General features: G+C 46.1%; 1 protein-coding gene across 4 annotated transcripts in view; it reads left to right on the top strand.

Moving 5' to 3' along the window:
* HIVEP3 (HIVEP zinc finger 3) overlaps positions 1 to 23,922 on the top strand; it is a 238,095-nt gene that overhangs the window by 99,004 nt on the left and 115,169 nt on the right. For all 4 annotated transcript variants that reach the window (XM_053398481.1, XM_053398482.1, XM_053398479.1 and 1 more), the window contains exon 2: positions 16,844 to 16,934. The gene's annotated coding sequence lies outside the window, so the exon portion shown is untranslated. The remainder of the gene's footprint in view (positions 1 to 16,843; positions 16,935 to 23,922) is intronic.

Raw genomic sequence — 23,922 nt, 5'->3', positions numbered from 1 at the left:
GTTTCCGGGAGGCTCTGAAGAGCAGGAACACAAAGCAGGAATGCAGTGCTGAGGAGGATCTATCTTCCTTCACAGCAGCCAGTACAAAGGGGGAGAGATCCTGTTTGATGCTGGGCTCAGTCACACCACAACTCAGCATGCCTGAACTCAGTGCTAAGCAGGATTCTGCCCCTGAACAGCTCTTAGCATCCTCCACAAGCTACAGTTCCCAGGATTTTTCTATAAAGAGGGGCAGCTCTTTAAAGTGGTATGATACTGCTTTAAGTGTATAGTGCAGATGGGCCCTTGGCAATTAAGGACATTGTTATTCATACACTGTCTTTAATTCATGCAATGGCACCTATCAATTCTTTAAAGCTTTCAGCCCCAATTTCTTCCATTGCAAGCTGGTCCAGTAGATGACAGTAAACCAGTAGCCAAGATTGCAGATGACACTGAATTATTCAGGATGGTAAAATCCCAGGCAGACTGTGAATGGCTCCAAAAGGAGCTCTCCAAATCATGCGACTGAGTGACAGAGTGACAGATGAGATTTTGTGCAAATGCAAAGTGGTGGATGGATTTGAGGACCAAGAAAAGGAAGACAGGTGTAACTTCACATACCCACTGGGGGTCTATAATTTTGGGGATACAGTGGAGAATGAGACAGTGCAATGAACAAGGCTGATATACACTTATCAGATGCATGAAGTGTTATCCCCCACTGACAAAAAGATGTATACATGTTTATATAGAGGGGAGAAATTGAATAGTGTGGTCAGAAGACCATAAACTCAATGTCTATGATGTTTCTCTGCAAAGCTCTGGTGTATTCAAGCTAAGCACAATTGCCATTCACAACACCAGGCTTTGGCAATGGCACAACCTTCCCAGGTTTGCCATGCTAACCTTCAGTGGGGAAAGAAACCTTGATCTCCATTGAGACTTGAACAAATGGAATCAAACTTGCTAGGAAAGGTAAAGGCAAAATTATCTAAAGGGGTGTTCTTCAATGTTGGGTCCCCAGGCATTGTTGTATTACAACTCCAATCATCCCTAACCATTGGCTAAGGTGGCTGGGGGTGATGGGTGTTTGTTCAGTCAATCAATCAATCAATCAATCAATCAATCAATCAATCTCCTTTATTGGCATAGTAAGAGTGTGTCGTATACGTAGATTGGAACACAACACAAGTAGCAAAACATAGTAGGAGGCACTTTAGCATAAAACTGTCCAGACGTTGTGAGATACAAAGGTGGCTCTTAGGACCTATGGGAACATAATTTCATGGCGTCACTCAAAAATCTTGCCACATTCTCCACAACGTCATTCCTACAATTATTCAACAGATAAGGTCACCCTGGAAGAATCAGTGCGGTAGACCCCCTCGTTCAATAAGGGGGCCAAGTACTTCTATATTTTTGCATAAAATGGGCAATGAAATAAAATGTGTGCGATGGATTTAACCTGTTTTGCGCCACAAGTGCCTTTCAGAAGATGGGATTTTTGAGTATCTACCTTGCAAGATTGCAAACGGCAAAACATTAAATCTTGCAAGGGAAAGAGCTCTGTGTAGATGGGAATTGTAAAGGTGATGTAAATATGAAGAATCCTGGCCAAAGGAAGGTGAGATTATGGGAGTTGTAGCCCAGCAACAACTGGGGACACAACGTTGAAGAACACTGGTCAAAAGGTCTTTTTACAGTGTCATTCAACCTTGGGCTTCAAACCCCATCATCCACAACCAGTGTAGTCAGTGGCCCAGGATGATGGGAGTTGTTGTCCAGGGACCAAAGATTGAAGAACGCTGGGATAGGTATCCAGTCTACTGATTCAATTGAACCTATTTTTGTCTGTAGAGGTACACACACAGAGAAATACCTTGGGTGGTATCCAATGTCCTACTCAGGGTAGAACCACTGAAATGAAGGGAGGTGACTAACTTAAGTTTGTTAATTTCAGTGGGTTTTCTTTCAGTAGAACTTTGTTTGATACAACCCCACCCTCCTCACTTTTAAAAAATAATAATAGGAAGCATTCTTAAGGCTCGATTAAATGTGTTTCTCTGTGTCCCCGCCCCCCAATCTTTTCCCTCCTCAGCCTCCCACCATAGGCAGACTCTGATTACTTGGAACGATATCTCACCATGAATGAATGGCAGAGATGGAGCTGCAAAGACAAAGAACTGGCTTTGTCTGCTGATGAATTAAGATAGCATGTGGGTGGCTGGGTGGATGGTGAATAGCAAAGACTTCCTTCATCCTCCTGTCACGGAGCTTTTCTTGTGTTTTCATTTTTTTTTAAAAAAAGAGAGCTTAATTCTCTGAACAATGAATTGCTGGCAAATTAGGGGGCTTAGGCAAAAGTTAATATTACATAAATGTATCTCCAGCAGGAAGGGGAAACCACATTAGCAAAGTGTTTGTGCTGAATTGTAATCTGGCCTTATACCACCTCTTATCTTATGGCCATAGCACACTGGGAGAGCATCTTCTCTGCAAACACAAGGTCCCAGGTTTGATCCCCAGCATCTCTAGTGATGTTCCTTGTCTGAAACCCTGGAGAGCTGCTGCTATTCAGCACAGAGCTTCGCCTGGTTTTACACTGTAAACTGCCCTGTGATCCTCAGATGAAGGGTGGTATAGATCATCATTATCATCATCATCATCCTGATCCTGGGTGAAGGCCTCATCTAATGTGAGTCTCAGAAACTAGCTTACTGTACAAAGGTCACATTTACATCTATCCATCCACTTTTGCCTCTAGCCCTATCCACCCCTGATACATGGCCCCAGGAAAGTTGCCCAGAATGGAATGTGGTCCATGGTCTGAAAAAGGTTTCCCATCCCTGCCATATCAGAATCTTGGGACTATTAACTTCCCTGCGCTCTTTTAGGAAATAGTCATCAAGGCAAGCTGTCTACCCTAGATAGTCACATATGATGATAATGATGAACACGCCCAAAGGACTGTGCTGACTTCATCCCTTGCTCCCAAGGAAGTTCCCTTGCCAATGTCCTCAGAGACAGTCGACTACATAGCTCCTACCACCACCACACCAGGTCCCAAAGGCAGCAGGAGACAGTTTGTCCTTTTTCAGGGAGAGCAGATTTTTTCTCAGGAAACAGGGCTTGGGATGCACATGTTCCTGCAGGATAAAGGCCCTATAGACTCCAGACCAGCACTAGATTAACACCCCACCGCCACCACCATGAATACCTGCTCCATAGTTGAGGTCCTACTTGTCAACCTAGTTGTGTCTCCCACTGTGCGCTGACCAAGGTGCTGACACAGGACCAACACTCCAATCTATTGCCTTTGTAGGCTGAGCCTTAAGTGTTTGCTTCCTAGCTCAGGGGTCAGCAAACTTTTTCAGCAGGGGGCCGGTCCACTGTCCCTCAGACCTTGTGGGGGGCTGGACTATATAAAAATATATATTTTTTGGGGGGAATGAACGAATTCCTATGCCCCACAAATAACCCAGAGATGCATTTTAAATAAAAGGGCACATTCTACTCATGAAAAAACACGCTGATTCCTGGACTGTCTGCAGGCCGGATCTGGCCCTTGGGCCTTAGTTTGCCACCCATGCCCTAGCTGTTCTTTGTTGCCTACATCCTTTCAGTCAGGTTAGGCAGAGTGTGATACAGTCCCAGTGCCAGGCTGCCTTGGGAAGGAGCAAGGTTGTTGGATGATGCACAGAACACCACAAGAGTGGGGGCAGGTAAACGGTAGGGGCCAAGTGTCCAGTGCATTGTAAGGTGACAAAAGAAGTCAGCAAGCGAAAGGAGGGGATGAGTAAGGCCTGCATTGGTGACTCAGCGGGATTGGCTTTTGCAACAGGTTGGCTCTGTTTTAAAGTGAATCATTTAATCTTTAGAATGTGCAGCAAGCTGGGTTCTCTGATAAGCTCGATCAAGTTACTTTGCTCATTTTACTTTTGGTTTAGGCGTGCACTCTCGCAGAATAAAAGGCCACCAAGAATTGCCTGATATCAGCTCAGACTGTTTGCCTGTCATACCCAAAGTTGTCCGATAGTGACTGTCCTCAGTTACAGGAAGAGGTCTTGCTCCTGGAACCTTCTAACTGGAAGTGCCAGTGTATGAGATTGTGACCTGCTGGTGTCATGATGGCTCCCACTGAAACCAGCCTTTCCATGTACAAATCCATCCCTGGCTACCTGTTTTCCCCAACAGTCTTCATTTCAGTAGTTTGTTTTATTTTGGTTTTTTTGCAAGGTGGAATGGGGCGGAATAGTCATTTCGTTATTGCCATTTAAAAATAGCTAGGAGCTGGAAACCCTTGCCAATCCACCTTTCGTGCCCCTGCACCCTTGGCATAGGAACGGTGCCTCCACAAATACAGCTGCAGCTTCCAAGTGGTGATCTCTGTGATGGTTGGCAGCAGGGGGGGAAAACTGGAAGGAGCAGGTTTATCCTTTCTCAGTGCTTTAGATGTTTCAGTGAAAAGATGAGCAAATAGCCTACTCTGACTTGAAATGATTGCAAAAGGTATAAGGTGCATTTTGTTTCCTTACCATCTGTTCCATTCTTGCAGAATAGCTCCAGCCAATCAGTGCAGTGTGTGTGAGAGAGGGAAGCGATTATTTTGCTATGCACCACCCCAATCTCTGAGAGGCTCCAGGGATGCCTGCGCTTTACTCAGGATCACGTTTTCTTGGAATGAAGATCAGAAGAGACTGTGGTGCCATCAGGATGTAAGGTTTAATTTACAGTCAAACCTTGGTTGTCAAACGTAATCCGTTCCGAAAGTCCATTCAGCTTCTGAAATGTTCGACAAGTGAGGCGTGGCTTCCGATTGGTTGCAGGAACTTGCTCCACTCAAGCGGAAGCCGCGTCGGATGTTCAACTTCCAAAAAAACGTTTGAAAACTGGAGCACTTACTTCCGGGTTTTCAGCATTCAGGAGCCGAAACATTCCAAAACAGAGGCATTTGGGAGCTGATGTTTGACTGTACACCCATGTACAACCTGAGTGAAGGATGGAGCTTCCCTTTAGGTTTCCAAGGGACCTCCAGCGTTCAGCACAGAGCAAGACATAGAATTATGGAACTGTAGTGTTGGAAGGGACTACGAGGGTCATCTAGTCCAGCCCCCTGCAGTGCAGGAATCTTCTTGCCCAATGTGGGATTTGAACCCACAACCCTGGGATTAAGAGTCTCGTGCTCTACTAACTGAGCTATCCAGCATGTATTTCTCTCTGCTGCTTCTAGAATTCAGGCATATTGTTTCCCTACATAGCAGCTAGGTGAAGAGGGTGAGGGGAAAGACCCACCCGTTTGTTCTGTGGCACAGAGCAGCTTCTTCATTTATGCTAAATTGCACTAAAAAGCATCACTAAATAAGGTTGGTGGGTTTTTTTCCAGGAACAGCTGCCCATCAGCGAGTCAAGTGGAAGCTATGGAATTGGTTTATGGAATTCACTGCCATAAGGTGGGATGGCTTAGATGGATTTAAATCCAGGATGGGCAACTCAGGGCCCTTTTCTTTGGGTTGTTGGACTCCCACCAGCCCCTTTCAGTATGGCCAGTAGTCCTACAACATAGGGAAGGGCATGGCTCACTCATCCTGGATTAAAAGGGAACCGATACCTTCATGGTGGGAGATAAGTTGGAAGAGGATAGATCTGTTTAGCCAGCTCCGGATAATCCTGGCGACACTCTCTGGAGTTTTGGGGATAATTGCTGTTCTTCACTGTAGAGGAGGAACCCAACGATAAATCCACGCAGAGTGGCCATTCTAATTAATTACGAAGAATAAAAACTGGGCAGCATTACAGCTTCCAGGCTCCAGTAAACATTTCTAACTGAAAGCAGTAAAAAAAGAAAAAGAAAGAACACCAGACTTCAGGTATTTGAGCGCTGACTGGGTCTATGTGACATCTCTGTGACAGGTCTATTTAGAACTTCCTTTCGCATCTGGTCCTCCCAGGCAACGACACTCATTAAACTTTAGCTGTCAATCAAAAGGAGTTATAATAGAGTTTAAATGGCTCTTTGCAACACACAATGCCCTTTTAATAGCAGCAGGGTGATAAATAGCAACAGTGTTGCTTGCATTAATAATTGGAGAGCAGGGAGGGTAGGTGCCACTCAGAGCAGATTTAAATATTTGTTCATTTTCGCCCCTTGTGCTCCTTACAGCTGAAAGTCCCCACTGTATGTCTGCTGAGTTGATCGAGGGCCTCCAGGTTGGAGCACAGTTCCCATCGTCCCCCTGATATTAGGTTCAAATCCCCGTGAAACTTAACCTACCCCACAGGGTTGTTAGGAGGATAATATGGGGGACTGTGTTACATACATCCACCACCAAGTAGTTCAGGGGGATAAGCAATGTCATTTCTGCCCCCAAGAAGCTGCTAAGGAACTGAGCTACAAATCAGCAAGACTTGCCGCTGCCTTCTGAGCACCTGCGAAATGGCTTTTCTCTTGGCCTTGTCTGGGATAGAAGTAATAATAATAATAATAATAATAATAATAATAATAACAACAAACAAACACTTGTTACCTGCCTTACAGGGCTGTTGTAAGGATCACCAGAAGTTAATGGCACACCCTGCTTTGAACACCCTAAACGTCAGAGCTTAAAGCAGTCTATATCAGGGGCATAGAATTGGAGTGTGTGTGTGTGCGTGCATGCATGCAGGTGGGGCAATTGCCCCAGGTGCATTTTGGGTGGGAGGGGGGAGGATGCCCTCCCTTTGTTAGGCTGGGATCTAATCAGTTTCCAGCCTTGCAAAGTTTTTGGGGAGGGCGTAATGAGAAGGACCCCAGCCTCACAAAGACGAGGCTAGAATCAAAGGGCACCTGGCTGATGCGTTCTTTCCTACGCGTCCTTCTCCTTCCGTCCTCTTCAAGCACTTGGGCAGTGAGGACTGGCCAGGTGCAGCAGGATCCTTCACCCTTCGCACCCCATGCCCACCCCAGGCACCATGGGGAAATGCTTCCCTGCTGCTCTGTATAAACACTACATCACTGTGGGTGGCTCTCAACTCACCCCTTCAGGACTTGTTATTCTTATTTATTAAATTAGACATAACCTTGCCAACAAAGGTCCATATAGTTAAAGCTATGGTTTTCTCAGTAGTAATGTATGGAAGTGAGAGCTGGACCATAAAGAAAGCTGATCGCCGAAGAATTGATGCTTTTGAATTATGGTGCTGGAGGAGACTCTTGAGAGTCTCATGGACTGCAAGAAGATCAAACCTATCCATTCTGAAGTAAATCAGCCCCGAGTGCTCACTGGAAGGACAGATCCTGAAGCTGAGGCTCCAATACTTTGGCCACCTCATGAGAAGAGAAGACTCCCTGGAAAAGACCCTGATGTTGGGAAAGATGGAGGGCACAAGGAGGAAGGGACGACAGAGGACGTGATGGCTGGACAGTGTTCTCAAAGCTACGAACATGAGATTTACCAAACTGCAGGAGGCAGTGGAAGACAGGAGTTCCTGGCGTGCTCTGGTCCACGGGGTCACGAAGAGTCGGATACGACTAAACGACTAAACAATAACAGCAACAGAGCACATGATGTAACTGCAGAGGATGCCAGGCTCGATTCCTGACATCTCCGGTTTAAAGGTTCAGGTAGCAGGCAGTGGGAAAGATCCCTGCTGGCCAGTGCAGACATTACTGGGATGGATGGGCAAAGGGTGTGAATTGGCAGCTTCTTGTATCTTTTGTGCACACATGGGGTGCTTGAATGCTCTTCTGCATATGAAATTCCCTCCTATCTGCACCTGCAGTTGCTGGCATCTGTTGACATACAGCTTTCCGATGCGATTTATGAGCCCAGTTTTATTGTCTTTACGAGCTTTCATTCCCTCCGCCCCCTGAAATTGTACCACTCCTTTCCCTTCTCTGGTTGCAGAGCAGCTTAAGAGAGGCTCTTCACAGCTCCCAAAGGTCAACTCTGAGGTTGTCGTTTGTTTTAAGATGTTATTGGCGCAGGGCTAGAGGGGACGGAGCCAAGGAACGCGGTTAAGAGTGCGGATTACGCTTGTAAATTTTAATTAATCACATTGCCGCTGTATAAGGCAGCATTGTGGCATGTACTTGACACTGAAGTATTCCATTTCTTACAGCAACATCGCCCTGTTTGCTTGTGAGTGTGCGTGCTTTTAAAAAAGGCAGGGCAAGTAGTATCTGTTTCCATGAACATTTTGGTTTGGAAAGGGGCGTCTGAGTACTCCCTTCAGCTCAAGACATTTTTGCTTATTGGGATGCTGTAGTTCATTTCACTATTAGATTTGCTTTTACACATGCAGGGAAGGATCAACTAAGAATGTTTGCCCTTTTTTGGAAGTTACAGAGTGTCTTTCTCTAAATGCTGCATTTGTTATTGAGGGGCTTTATACTGCTTTATATGAAATATCAACCCGTGGCCTTTTAAACTGTGTGTGGGGAGGGGGTATTGTTTTCATTTGTAGCTACATTTTGTATTTTTTATATTGTAAACTGCCCTGTGATTCTCAGATGAAGGGCAGTATAGAAATTTAATAAGTAAAATAAATTTACAGCAGGGATGGGGGGAAAATTGGATTCAGGTCATATTTTGTTTACAGTGGTACCTCGGGTTACAGACGCTTCAGGTTACAGACTCCGCTAACCCAGAAATAGTACCTCGGCTTTACCTCAGGATGAGAACAGAAATCGTGCGGCGGCAGCGGGAGGCCCCATTAGCTAAAGTGGTACCTCAGGTTAAGAACAGTTTCAGGTTAAGAACGGACCTCCAGAACGAATTAAGTTATTAACCCGAGGTACCACTGTATTTATTTATTGCATTTGTATCTTGCCTTTTTCTCCCCAAAGAACTCAAGGTGGCATGCCCTGTTCTCCCCCTCCTCATTAAATCTCCACCACAACCCTGTGAGGTAGGTTAGGTTGTGAGGTAGCAGCTGGCTCAAGGTCACCCAGACGGCTTCAAGTAGCTGAGCTTTAATGCGGAACTACCTAACTTGCACTTTGCAAAATAATGCAGGGGACAAAAATACAGCTTTACTTCGAAATGTGCGCTTGTCCAAATTTTGAGATGCAGTTCTCCAGTCATGCAATACATACCAAAATACTTATATTAAGGGGAGGTGTTCTAGAAAATAGCATTAATCTGCATTTTATTAGGAGAAATTGCTTCCAAAATATGCATACTAGGGGAAATGTACATTAAAATGCAAGTGCTTTTAAAAATAAAAGAGAATTGCAAACTGATACAGGACTGAACCTAAGACTAGAAGAATGAGAAATTTAGAGACACTGAAATGGGCAGATTTATTCTTCCCTAAGGAAAATTAGCCCATGTTTTAAAAGTACGTGAAAAATCCAGCCTTATTTCTTAATGAAAGACTTTAAACTAAATTTGAGCCTTTAAAAAAATTAATGTGTGTGTATCTATATATGTGTGTGTTTATATATAAATGTGTGTATATATACATATATATATATATATATATATATATATATATATATATATATGACATGACTAAAATAGGCTCTTTCAGAGGTCTCGGACCAAATAAACCCAATTGGCTGACCTTTTCCTGTTTTTCATTAAATGCTGCAGAATGTGCACTGAACTCGCTGTTGGTCATGGTACTGAGTACTGTTATCAGCCCAGACAGCAGCCCAAACTTTTCCCAGAAGCAAAAATCAGGTCCTGCGGATCCTAAGTCACACACAGTTTAATCTGGGCTTCAATCTTTCCCTCTTCCTCCTTCCCCTAAATTGGCTTACCGCAAGCAGTACAATAATGCTCTCAGTTAATTTGGCTGCTATCCACATGGGTGAGTCTGAGGGTGACCACTTACTCAGTGCCAGAAAAAGAGGGCAAAGGAGGATATTTAATTTAAAAAATGACCACGAGTTAATTATACAGATAGCTACAAATTTATAATTCTTTGGGAGTATCCAATATTAGTCACACTCAGGTACCTAATTAAGTCAGTTCATTTCAATGGGTCTACCTGAACTAACATTGGATATCAAAATTATGTATCAAATCACCCACATACATAATTTTAAAATTTGTACTAATAATTACTTCTAACAGTGAGTGGTAGATTTTTCTCTCTCGCTAGAGCTTCTTTCAGTAAATGAACAATAAAATAACTTCCCAGCCCCCCAATATTTCAATTAAATGTTTTAACATTGCATTTTTCATATTGTTGCAACCTGCACTGGGGTGTAGGGTAGATAAGAATTCCAATTAAGCAATCAAACTACAGCTTTACCTTGGAAGTCGAACGGAATCCGTTCCAGAAGTCCGTTCAACTTCCAAAACGTTTGGAAACCAAAGCACATCTTCTGATTGGCTGCAGGAAGCTATAAAAGCCCCATTGGACATTCAGCTTCCAAAAATAGTTTGCAAACCAGGACAGTCACTTTCTGGTTTGGGAGCCAAAACGTTCGAGAACTAAGCTGTTCGGAAACCAAGGTACGACTGTAACAGCAACGACAAACTGCTGTCATCAGCATGATCGAAATACAGTATGTCTCATTGTAGTGAGGAAGTGGCAGGAGTGAGCCAGCAGTAAATCACACAAAGTTAAGTGAATTAACTCTTTGTTAGAAAAAAAGAGGATCTGCACAGGAGTGCAAGGCCTCATGAGCACAGCAACTCTTCTTCAGTAGGCCTTGCCCCTGTGAAGCAGTTGTGAAGACTGAAGGTCTCACCTTCCCACAGCTGCATAAGTCCCCTCCTCTCTAGGATTTTCCCCAAGCAATCAGAGACTGTGCCTGTGTGATGCTAACTTCTCCTTTGCCCTCTTCATGCCTCTCCTGGTTCTGTGAGACCAGCGGGGAGGGGACCTCTTTGGCAGCCTGACTCATCTCTGCCTCTTGACCACCCCCCTCCCACTCTCCTGCTTCTGGACTTCCCTCTGCCCCAGACTCTCCCCGCTTACTAAACCCTGTTGGCTCTTAATCCTCCTCATCCCAGTCTTCTCCCTCTGACCTCTCATTATCTTCCCATCAATCCCCGGGCTCTGAGCCTTCTTCCCTTGATGGTTCCCCAGCTGGTTCCTCCCACCATTTTCATTTTTGCCGCAAACAAATAATTGAATCTCTCTCCCCCCCCCCCATGTAACAGTGGCAGTGCCCTCCCAGAGGCAGAAATGCATCTTGCGTTCTCGTCGTTGCGTTCTCGGTGTACAGAGAATTGCGTTCTCGGCGTACAGGCCAGGACCTGCTTATCTTCAGTGTATAGAAATTGGAATGATCTGATCCTGTAGGTAGCCTTACAGAAAGTCTTCCTGTTACACAGTTTTAGAAATCATTTGGAGGGAGTAAATATATGAACACCTTATCGTAAACATTTTGTTCATCATGCTAAAAGAAAGCATGTCATAATTCATTTGACTTCTCAGTTTTCCCACTCTGGGGAGAGGCGGGGAAGGTAGAAGGACCTATGGCTTCTTCCATGGTGCTTATACATTTTCTCCATATTGCTCACAATGTTCCACGTGGAGCTCTGTGCAAAATGCTCTGATAATTGAAGGAAGGCAAATCAGCTGATTTGGAGGGCATGGGTTTTTTTGCTTTGTTTATAAGCAGCTTGTGCTTTTAAAGTGTACAGTGGAGAGAGAGAGAGAGAGAGAGAGAGAGAGAGAGAGAGAGCCGACGAGAGAACCTCCTGATAATCTGCACTCTGTGAAAATGGAGACTGAAGATTCCCTGAAGATGCCAGTGTTAAGAGCCATTAGATCAAGTCTAGCCTTTGTCCCGGGAGCCATGGCAAAATGTCTACCTCTGATGCTTTCTAAGGGCTTTCTCTGGTCTAGTGTTAAAGCATTTTAAGTGGTGAGGTTTCCTTCTAGTCTTCTCATAGGATTTTAATGCCAGGGCAATCATCTCGCTAGAAATTGCTCCTAATAGTCAGCTTGCGCTTTTTTTTGGCTTCCTTTCAGGCTCCCTCATTGCACTCTTTTCATTCCCCCCCCCCAAATCAACTCATCCTAGTATTTGTAAGTTCTTAAAATAAATCTGCTGCCATGTCTTGAGGTAGCCCAAAATTAAAGATGTATTTTGGACTTCTGTTGTACCGTGGGAAAGAGGCACAGTGGTAGAGCAGGTACTGCTAGGAAGAGTTCCACATTACTGTGGAAGTCAGACCTGACAATGGTACCACCTGCCTCAGTTCAGAGGTAGTGCCACCTGCCCTCCGGATGCTGTCAGACTCCAACTCCCATCAGCATTAGCCAGTATGGCCAGTGTCCAGGGATGACAGAAGTTGTTGACATCTGGAAGGTTCTACATTAGCTACTCTTGCCTTAATTATATATCCAGGTTTGAAGACTGCAACACAATTCTCTGTGGGGTTTATCTTTGAGGAGTCTTAACCAGCTTCACTTGGTCCAGATTGAAGCTTCAGAGATGTTGGTTGATACTCAGCCATGGGATACCAGCCTTGTAACAGCTGCGCTGGTTATTGCTTTGCTTCCAAGGTGCAATTCAGAGTGTTTTTGTGATGATCTTGTAGAGCCCTGAGTGGCTTAGGTCCTTAAGGATCACCGCTTCCTGCACCAACTTGCCTGCTCTCAGATGGAGAGGTCCTTTTCTTTGTCCTACCTAGAGTGAAAACGCAACTGCATGGGGCAGGTGAGAGGGCAGGGGAGAATAGGAGACTGCGTTATATTGAGCCAGACCATTGGTCCATCTAGCTCAGTATTGTTTACATTGATTGGCTCTGGCTATCCAGAGATTCAGACATTCTCAGCCCGACTAGAGATGCCAAGGAACAAACCTGGGAGCTTCTGCATGCAAGTGCAGTTGCTCTGCCACTGAAATGCAGGCCATACAGCCTTCTTAGGTGTTATCCTCGGTCCTCTAGCAGTGCTGTCCCAACCCCAGCCATGTACGAAAACAGAGCCTGTGGGCAAAAACTAATTGATTGACCATTGTGGTCTTCAGCTCTCCCCATCTCAAGCCTCAGCAATCTGCCTTCAGCAAGTGGACCTTGAAAAGCCTGCCAGCCAGTGAGATTGACTGAAAAGATCATGAACTGCTAGGCAGAATTATGCCAGGGCTTTCCCATCCAGCCATCTGTTTGGGCAGGCACTGCAGCTTTTGTGTTACCCAGATGAGGTAATGTGCTGTGGCAGCCTGTGGAGAGGGAGAGAGGGAGGGAGGAAAGGAGGAAAGGAGGGAGGGAGGTGGATGGAGAAAGCAGAATGATTCCTCCTTTCATCAGAAATTGACTCGTCCGTCTCACTTTGGGCAACAGGGGCAGCCAGCTTCCATTTGCCACTGGCCATGACACTGGGCCACCATCCTTGTGGCCTCCCGTTTCCAGTGTCTCAGGAGAGCAACCCTCAGGGCACAATAGCCAGGAGGCTTATTGTTTGTTCTAGTGCTGCTGACTCCACTTGCCAGCAAAAACCTGGATTTAAATATAGAAACCTTAGTTGCCATAACAACCATCATTTCTTTTTTAAAGAAAAAGAAAGGAAGGAAGCTTTCCAGTTTGAGAGGTAGCAAAGTTCTTCTGCTATCCAAGATGCAAACAGCTGCTTTCAGTTCTTTTTGCAAAATGCTCAGCAAAATAAAATAAAACAGAAGCTTGAGCTCATTATATGAAAAGGAGACTGCAAACCCCTCTTGCTCCTCGTGAGAAGCAGGGGGTGGCGGGAGAGAGAGAGAAAGAAAAAGAGAGAGAGACATACAGAGGGGTAATGCCTAGGGCTCCATCTGTTGTTTTGATGCCTGGAGTGACCAGCCTGCGCTACAGCGGGGATTCTGCAGTGACTGGGATTTTGTGTGTGCATGTGTGTCTGGGAGAGAGAATGTGTGCATGTGTGGTCCCCTCCCCTCCTCCTTTCCAGCACCTTAGAACTATCGGAGTTAAAATTCATTACATACATGCATGTGGAGCAGGAAAGCGGGCTGGGGTGGGGGTGGGGAGTATGAGATCACCAGAGGCTGATGAATTATAAATCACAGGCAGAGACTCCGATGACCAGCAGCTTGTATACCAATGTGATGCGGCTGTTGCTGGAGAACAACAGGGGCTTGAGGGATCGAATGTTGCAGGCAGTGATAACAGCAACCCGATACTGTTGGAAAGCAATCTTGCAAGCTCACCAATCGGAATGACTCCCTTAAAATTTCAAGGGGGTCCTTCGAAATACAAACAGACCGAAAATAAAAACCTCCCAGATATAATATTTCTCTCTCTATAATTTTTTTTAAGGGGCTTCTATTTCCCCTATGTTCAGAGACTAAACAGGTACAGTGTGCTCTCCAGAGGTTGTTGCACATCCCATCAGCTCTGACCATTGGTTCTGCCTGCTGGGCCTAAAGGGAGGTGGAGTCAAGCAACATCACAAGAGCACCATGGTGGCTGCCACTGCGAGTAACCAGAGTTAGGTTTTTTTAAAAGGCTAATCTAGGTATGTCAGTTAGCAGTGGAGCAAGCCAGTTGGGCACTAGGGGTGGCACCCAGGGGTGGGGCCAGCCACCCGCGGGGGTGGGGCAAGCCAGGGCAGGATGCTCGCAGGGCCTCTGAAGAGTCTGCCTGCCTCCTCCCACTCTGCCGCCCTACAGCTAAGGGGGAGGAGGCGGACTGACTGGGGCAGCGTGGAGCCTGTGGGCGGTCAAGCCACCGCGTCACTCTCAGGAGAGACGCGTGGCTCAGGTGCGCTGCAGGCCCTGCGGTGAGTGCCGCCTGGCATTTTCTCACCCCCCTCAGTGGTGACACCCGGGGCGATCCACCCTCACCGCACCCCCCTTCCTCTGCCCCTGATGTTGGCATAAAATAAATAAATGAATTCACTTTGGCTGGAGTGCTGAGGTTCTAAAAGCTGCCTGGGGATTTGTCCACTGATCCTGTGCCTGTTCAGGGCATCTTGTATTGCAGATGGCGCTTGCGGTCTCTTCCAGCTCTATAGTCCTATGATTCTATTATCCCTGTTCCCTTCAATTTCATTGGCTGCTAGAGTGACTGTTAGTGCATTGCCCAAAATGAGGACGTACATCACTCAAAATGAGAATTTTCTGGGAGGGAGGGAGAAATGCAGAAGCTAATTTACACATGTAGATGCAGATTTAGAAAATAAATAAATCATGGGTGGTGGACTTGTAGTCCTCTGGGTGTCGTTGGAGTCCTTCTCCTGTTGGCCCTAGTGATGAGGAGAGTTGGAGTTCTGACTATCTGGAGAGCCACAATTCCTGACCCACGATTGAATTACAAGGACAATACACCTCACCACAGTGGGAAAATAATGTGACTGTTCATTCTTCTGCCCAGGTGCTCCTCACTGCAGATGGGCAATATCAATTAAGGTCCTGGGGTGGGTTACAACATTAAAACAATAATAGAAACAGGTTTTTGTTGTTTTTTAAAAAAACTTACAATAATAAAAATAAGGTGGATCCTAAAAATACGCTCCTCAAGTGTCAAAAGCCAAGGTGAAGATACATGTCTTCAGCGTCCTTCAGAAACTGTACAATGAAGGTGTCTCCATGGGGAGGGTGTTCCACAGTTTAGGGGCCACCACAGAGAAGAAGGACCTTTCCTGGTTCGCTGCTCCCTGAGGTTTTGAGGGTGGAGGAACTACCAAGAGGGCCCCCTCTGCTGGTCTCAGCACACAAGAGGGTCTGTAGAGAAGGAGGAGTTCCTTCAGATATCTAAGGCCCCTGTTGCTCCCTACTCTTATGTCTTTAATCTTGACTTGGATCGGGAAGCCCTTCAAATTGTCCTTCAGAGAGAGAATTGTGTCCTCTGTAAAGTTGGACCCACATCATCCCCTGTATTAGCTGTCATCTCTTGGGGTGGGTGGAAACTCGGACCTCAATAACGCATCGTGCGAAGTCTTTAATGCGAAGTCCACTCCCATCGTTCAGCCCGGACACTGAGATCCAGCGCTGAGGGCCTTCTGGTGGTTCCCTCATTGCAAGAAGTGAGGTTACAGGGAACCAGACAGAGGGCCTTCTCGGTGGTGACGCCTGCCCTGTGGAACACCCTCCCTTCAGATGTGAAGGAAATAAGCAGCTATCTTCTTTTTAAAAGACATCTGAAGGCAGCCCTGGTTAGGGAAGTTTTTAAAATTTAATGCTGTATTGTTTTTAACACTTGATTGGAAGCCGCCCAGAGTGGCTGGGGAAACTCAGCCAGATGGGCGGGGTATAAACAATAAATTATTATTATTATTATTATTATTATTATTATTATTATTATTATTATTTAATCTGATGTTATCTTGGAGATACCGACATGTGCCTTAATTTTATCACATGTGCATGTGTGTGACTTCATAATTCTGGGTTGGTGCCACATACCAGGAGGCGCTGGCTCATAATTTCTGGCATGCTTTCAGACTGATCCTAATATTTGCTGCATCAACAGATAAGCACCTATGGTGCCCCCCAGGCATTTTCGGCTTTGGAGACAATGCTGTGTTATCATGGGGAGGAGAAGCGGCAGGGGGGGTTCCATTGCGCAAGCCCAAGATCTTAGTCTCTTTATATAGTTCTTTAATTAATTAACTTGGAAAGCCATCACAAGGAAAAACGTGGTAAGTGATACGTAGGTAAAATCAATCCTGTGTGAACTTGTTTTCATTACCCGCAGTTTAAACAAACCACAGTCCCCTGACTTTGGATGTAACAAGGAACCATTATTTGTTTGGTAGTGGAAATGGATGCTTCTGTTCTCCGATTTTTGGCCACAACAGATGAGGAGAAGGCTGGGAAAATCTGTCAGGCCAAGGCTTGTGCAAGCTTGTTTGTGTAGCAGGAAACCATAGTTTCCTGTTACCTCTGAACCTGGTCTCTGTGTGTATCTGCCCCTCTCTGTGATGCACGTATCATGGCCAATATTGTTTTCATGTTCAAAACAATTTCTCATTTCTTCACCAGGCTCTTGTTCAAAAACCATCTTCCTCTTGCTGATCACCTTAAAGACTGTTGCTGAAATATACAGTGGGGACTTGTGGCTGCATCTTCACAGGTAAGAGACCTCTAAGTAAGGGAAAATATATTTGTTTGCTTGTTATGCATGCTGAGAGAAATTATTTCGGGATGAGATTCAGCAGATGGTTGCAATTGTGCTCTAATGCTCTGCCCAAGGACACCCCAAAGACCTCTAAGGATCACACAAAGAGTCAGGCAATGGAAGCAGAGTTGTTTGTTTGTTTTAGATCATGGCTGGGGAACACTGTTGGACTACAACTCCCATCATCCCTGACCATTGGCCACGTTGGCTGGGGCTGATGGTTAATGGAGTCCAACAACATCTGGAGGGCCACAGGTTCCCCACCCAAGCTTTAGGTATTGAGGTGCTGCCGCTGTTTGCAGTGCAATGAATTTTCTAGATAATTTGCATTGGAATTTTTTTTGATGCCTTGATTTAACATGTTTATTTTAGTTGTATTTAATGAGCAAAGCTAAAAACTCGAAAGCTGCCAGGTCTGCCTAACACTGTATTTCCCAACTGGCATCTATTCGTTTTTATTAACAAATATATGAAACAGAAATTTTCCCAAACAAAAATATATAGCTGGTGGGGGTGGGGAATTCTTGCCACATCACTGGTTGTATGAGACTCACTGGCCTGGTTTGGCTGCTCATATCTCGACTTAATGAAGTGAGATATGAAAAGCATTTACTCTCTTCACTGCTCCCTTTATGGGATGAATAACCAACCCAGGAAGTCTTTCAGTAGCCATAGTTTCCTGCTCAATCTCACTGGAAACTGTGGCTAGCACCTTCAGAACAAGCCAGGATGCTGAACCCATTCCAAAGCATGGCCGGGCTTCTGCTAAAGCTGGTAACCATAGTTCCCCAACTCGGACGGTAACAGGAAACTATGATTAATTCTAGCCTTTCTGGTCTGCTTGCTCACACCATGAAGGCACAAAAGATTCATTCACACTTTGCCTTATTAAACCGAGACATGATCGTCCAAATGCAACTGCTCTCTTGTCAGTGGCGTAGCGTGGGTTGTCAGCACCCGGGGCAAGGCAAGTAATTTGCGCCCCCTAACCCGTGGATTTTAGCACTCAAGTGCAAGCGCCCCCCCCCAGATGTTGCGGCCGGTGCGGCCGGCCCCCCCTGCACCCCCACGCTACGCCACTGGGGCTGGGGGCGAGCGAAGGAGCCAAGGACCCCCCCCAAAGGCTCAGCAGGAATTTATTAAATTTATTATTTGCGGAGCCCCCGCGGGCCGAGGCAGCCGAAGCCCCCTCCCCTCGGGCGCCTCCCCGCCCCCTCCTCTCCTTGGGCTGTAGGTGGAGCCCGCGCTCCGAGGCGCTCCAGATCCGGGCTTGGCGAGCGCCTCTCCTCCTCCCGGCCGGGTCCGGGGGCTTCCAGCCGCGCTCCGTTCTCGCCCCCCCCCCCGCGGCTGAGACTTGCACTGAGGGCCGGAGCCAGCGGCGCCCCCTTCCGCCAGGAGACGCCCGCCCGCCGGCTTCGTCTCGGAGGGTTTTGGGGAGGGAAGGGCGCGCCGAGGCCCCTCGGAGCTCTCCTCCCTTCCAGTCGGCAGAAGCAGCCGCCGCCTGTGGCTGGGCCGAGGGGATGGTGGTGGCGGTGGCGGGGTGCGGAGGCTGCCCGTGCCCGGCCAGGCGTCGGTGGCGGCGCTGCTGCAGCGGCTGCTCCTCCTGCGAGCAGTGAGTGGAGCGCAGCCGCAGCAGCGGCGGGGGGCGCGCGCGCTAGGGCGCAAGGCTGCCGGTGGCGGCGGGGAGCCCGGCGGAGGAAGGAACTTGTCCCTTCCCTCTGGACTCGCGCCCCCCCCCAGATGTTGCGCCCGGTGCGGCCGGCACCCCTGGCACCCCCCACGCTACGCCACTGTCTCTTGTTGTCTTGCCTCTGCCTTGTGCAGCTTTAACCGGTCCTGAATTTCCACGATGCCAAATTGTTTATTCCGAGATGAGGTTTTTTTTAAAAAAAGGATGTTTCATCATCAGATCGCTTGGTCTTGAAGTCGATTCTTTCTCTCCTTTTTATCAGAGCTGTGTGTCACATCCTGTTACCCGCGCTGTCAAATGCCAACGCTGTAAAAACATGGTTCCTGTCCTCTCTCTATGAAGCACTTTCCATTTTCTGAGATGTGCAGTGAAGCTAATGACATTGACATACCTGCAAATATCTTTAGGGCCCCCAGCTTCTGTAAGGGCACCTTCTCCTATGAGAATCTGCCGCCAATTAACACCATCCTCAGGGGACCATCTCTGGACGTTCTTGCCTCTGGTGACTAGCTGTATAGCTGTTAGAGACAGGATCTTCTTGACGGTGGCAGCTTTCCTCTGCTTGTTCACTTGCCTCCTTTTCGTTAATGGTGCTGTAAGCTCTCTTAATTGCTGTACATCTTCTCTCTTAATTGCTCCTTTATCTGTGGGTTTTATTGTTATTTTGGTGCATCGTATGCTAACTTTTCTTTCTGCAAGCTTTTTTGTTGTTGTTGGAAGATGAGCTAGAAATGTTAGAAAATAAAACTTTTAAAGACGAAACAATATTTCAAAATCGAATAAGGGAAAGCAATTTGTTTAAATGCACCGGTCATGATCTTGGAGTCTCAGAGTGAATTGGTTTTAGTCTTATAGGCTGCCAGGGTTGCAGCGTGGCCTTTTCTATGTATGTACCGTATTTTTTGCTCTATAAGACTCACTTTTTCCCTCCTAAAAAGTAAGGGGAAATGTGTGTGCGTCTTATGGAGCGAATGCAGGCTGCGCAGCTATCCCAGAAGCCAGAACAGCAAGAGGGATCGCTGCTTTCGCTGCGCAGCGATCCCTCTTGTTGTTCTGGCTTATGAGATTCAGAATATTTTTTTCTTGTTTTCCTCCTCCAAAAACTAGGTGCGTCTTGTGGTCTGGTGCGTCTTATAGAGCGAAAAATACGGTACTTAGGGCAGTGCTGGGCATGGGTAATTGTTGAATGTGAGGAATAGTGTGTTTGTGTGGGTGGATGTGTAGAGGTGGATTGACTGAGCTATGGGTGTGTCAGTACATGTGGAATTTGTGTGAGCAATTGAGTGAGTGGAAGTGTATTAAATTAGTAGAAGCTTATTTCATGGATCTTGATGTTTTACGTACTGTAGTGCTTAATTTTGTTGTTTGATTTTTCCCACAAACCGTGTGTGTGTGTGTGTGTGTGTGTGCGTGTAATAATACAGTGGTAGCTCAGAAGTTGAACGGAATCTGTTCCAGAAGTTCGTTTGACTTCCAAAACGTTCAGAAACCATGGCGCAGCTTCAGATTGGCTGCAGGAAGCTCCTGCAGCCAGTCGGAAGCCACGGAAGCGGCACTGGACGTTCAAGTTCCAAAGAATGTTCGCAAACCGGAACAGTCACTTCCGGGTTTGCGGCGTTCAGGAGCCAAAACGTTCGACTTGCAATGCGTTCGAGATCCAAGGTACAACAACAACAACAACAACCACAATAATAATAATAATAATAGACTAGACCAGTTCAGGAGGTGAACATGACACCATGAGTGGAGATAGCCAGAAATTCTTTATAATGCATGCTCCATTCTCCTCCCTCCCCACAATGGACATATGATTGATAACATGTTTTCTTCTATTGTATATACTTTGCTGTTCTTGTTACTACAATAACTTATTGAAAACTCAGCTCCCTGAAAAACTCAATAAAATACACAGTTTAAGTAACAGTGACGGATACAACCAATATCAGTCATGCACTGGAATCAAGGACATGACGAATTTAGGGCCAGGAATTTAAAACGGTCTACTCTGAGTAAAATGCAGGTGAATGTAAACCATTTTATGCACCCTTTATCCCATTATTTTATATGCATTTACTTGGCTGGATAATTGCATTGGAAAAATCCTGAGAAAATGCAAATTTTGAAGGATATCATAGAATTGTGGAGTCGGAAGGGACCCTGAGGGTCATCTAGTCCAACCCCCTGCAATGCAGGAAATCTTGGCAAAAGCATCCAAGACAGATAGCCATCCAGCCTCTGCTTTGAAACCTCCCTGTCTGTTTTTCAATCTGCGTGGGTTTTTTTGGAAGGTACAAATTAGGTAAAGTTGCCTATCACAGTGAATTGAATCTAGTGGGTGGCCTGAGCTCTGTCCGACTTGGGAAACTGAGCTTTATTGCAAACCCCATCAACACACTGTTCTTGTGCGAAACTGAATGCAGGTTTGTGGGTCCACCTCTCTATGCATGAGTTGCGTTTGTAACTTGAGGACCAGCCTGGAATCTCCATTTGTTTCCCTTTCAGCTCATAAGGGCGCTTTGAGTGCTAATTTTAGGATATTCTCCAAAGATACAATCTTTAGGGTCGGCGTATGATGAATACCCTATTTATTATGCTCCAAACTCTCTTTAAAAAAAATAAAAATGTGGTGGTGGTGGGTGGAGGGAGGGAGGGGGAGATGCATCCTACCCTTAAATATGCCGATCTCCACGGAGCTGTAATTTTGGCGTGTTCCGAGAACAAGTCGGGGTAGGGTAAGGGCTCCGTCTAACAGCCAGGAAGAGGCTGTCTGTTTATATTTAAGGCTGTGCCGATGTGAGTTGTGTAAGCAGGTGGCACATTAAAATGCATGCATGATTTCCTCCCAGGATGGAGCTCTGTTTTTACTGGCCTGCCCTGCCCTTGTAAGTGAGAGGGGGAAGTCAGTCACCATCGCAATGTGAGATATTTCAGGGAGCAGGAGAAGACCCAGAAGGAAAGATTTGTAGATTCTGGAGGGTGATTCGTTCCATCCCTCTATCTAGGCAAACTGTTGCCCCACTGTGTTTGGAAGCAGCCTGTTTTAATTGGAGCCCCTCCTACCCCGCTATTCATTTTGGTTTGTCATTTACGCTTTCTCTCCTATGCCCGACAGCTGCATAACATACAGAAATCCTGCAGGTGAACCGACTTCCTGCCATGGAGATTCAGGCAACGAGACAGGGAAAGTATCTCCTGCCGGTTTTCTGTTGCTGTGTGGAAGCCAAATGCTCCCACCTTGAATGAGCCAGGGTGAGATTTTGGAGGCACGACCACAAACAATTGGGAAGGGTGGGGAGAGTTTGCCAATGACAGGTGCCATTATTTCTTCCTAATGACATGGCTTCATCACATAACCAAATGGAACCAAATTGTGGTTAGAGCGATGTGCTTTGACACCAATGCTTCATGCTTTCACCCTGGAGACTTGCAGGGGGCGGAGAATGATGGCACTCCATTGCTTCGGTCACCCCCCACCCCACCCCAGTGCTGCTATGCAGGTGATATTGCCACTAGACTCCCCTCCCTTTTTGGGGTAGGGAAGAGACACAATTTAGCAATCTCAGATGCAAGGGTTGGGATTAGTAAATAAGCAAGTCTGTGCAAATGGATGGGATGGCTCAGCGGAGAATTTTAAGGGTTTGGCAGGGAGAGGCTCATGAAGTGTTTGGATTGGCAATGTGGAAGATAGCAAGAAAGACAGAGTAGCTGGCATGGAAGCAGCCATTCCATCAGGAAGCAGGAGAGAAAGAGGGAGGGAGGGGGGTAACTGGAAGACCTCTCCAATGGGTACATTGGCTCTGCTTGAAATACCAGGAACATTTAGCTCCACCTCTCCAATTCTCTCTCCCCCCCCCCCCATGAACCTGGTCATTTCAAAAGCAAAGAACTAGTGCCTGAACTTGCTTTTCCCCTCTCCCTCCCAATTGCTTTTCCTTTTATGTCATGTCTTTTAAAATGTAAGCATGAATACAGTGGCTGTTTTCCCCCCACAGATCTCTGTAAACGGCTATGGGAGTCTTTTTCCAGTGGAAGAGCAGGATTTTAAAAAGAAATACATTGCTATGGGGAGTTGGAGGACAGTTTGCAAATGGGCTTGCATCTAGGGGATTTGCTTTGTATTTGTTGAGTACCGTATTTTTTGCTCTCTAAGACTCACCTTTTCCCTCCTAAAAAGTAAGGGGAAATGTGTGTGCGTCTTATGGAGCGAATGCCGGCTGCGCAGCTATCCCAGAAGCCAGAACAGCAAGAGGGATTGCTGCTTTCACTGCGCAGCGATCCCTCTTGCTGTTCTCGCTTCTGAGATTCAGAATGTTTTTTTTCCTTGTTTTCCTCCTCCAAAAACTAGGTGCATCTTGTGGTCTGGTGCGTCTTATAGAGCGAAAAATGCGGTATTTCTTTTGAGACGGAAAGTGTGGGGTATGAATTATCCAAATAAATACATTCTGTCTGAAAAATGCCAGAACTACTTAAACATCAGAGATGGATAATAGGTACAAAATAGTTTTGACATAAGATTCAGTGTGGGGACATTGCCATGAATTATCATAGAGACTGTTTGACATAAATGCTTGACACACGTTTGCAGTGGGAGAGACAGAGTTCAGTGGTGAAGTGTCTGCTATGGATGCAGAAGTTCCCATTATGTTTCATCCCTATCATTTCCAGGTAGGACTGGGAGTGTTCTTGCAGAGAAGCTGGGCTGGATGAGCTTAATGTTAGGTGGATTTGTAGCTGGCTGACTGACCGAACCCAAGAGGGCTCACTAATGGTTCTTCATCACTCTGGAAAAAAGTGACAAGTAGGATGCTTCAGGGCCCATCATTGTTCAACGTCTTTATAAATGACTTGGATTGAGGGGATGCTCATCAAATGTGCAGATGACACAAAACACAGAAGACAGAATTGGGATTCAATATGACCTTAACAGTTTGGAGAACTGGGCCCAAACTAACAAAATGAATTTCAGTAGGGACAAATGTAAGGTTCTGAACTTAGGCAGGAAGAAGCAGCTGCATAAATATAAGATGGGGGACATCTGGCTTGCCAGTAGTACATGTGAAAAGTATCTTAAGGTCCTAGCAGACCACAAGCTTGACATGAGTCAACAGTGTGATGCAGCAGCAAAAACAGCTAATGCTATTCTAGGCTACACAAAGAGAGGTGTCCAAATCAAGGGAAGTAATAGTACCACTCTGTTCTGCCTTGGGCACGTCACACCTGGAATATTGTGGCCAATTCTGGACACCACAATTT

Source organism: Podarcis raffonei, chromosome 8 (assembly GCF_027172205.1).
Source record: "Podarcis raffonei isolate rPodRaf1 chromosome 8, rPodRaf1.pri, whole genome shotgun sequence".
NCBI classification, from domain to species: domain Eukaryota; kingdom Metazoa; phylum Chordata; class Lepidosauria; order Squamata; family Lacertidae; genus Podarcis; species Podarcis raffonei.
This window is presented reverse-complemented; position numbering and strand designations above follow the sequence as displayed.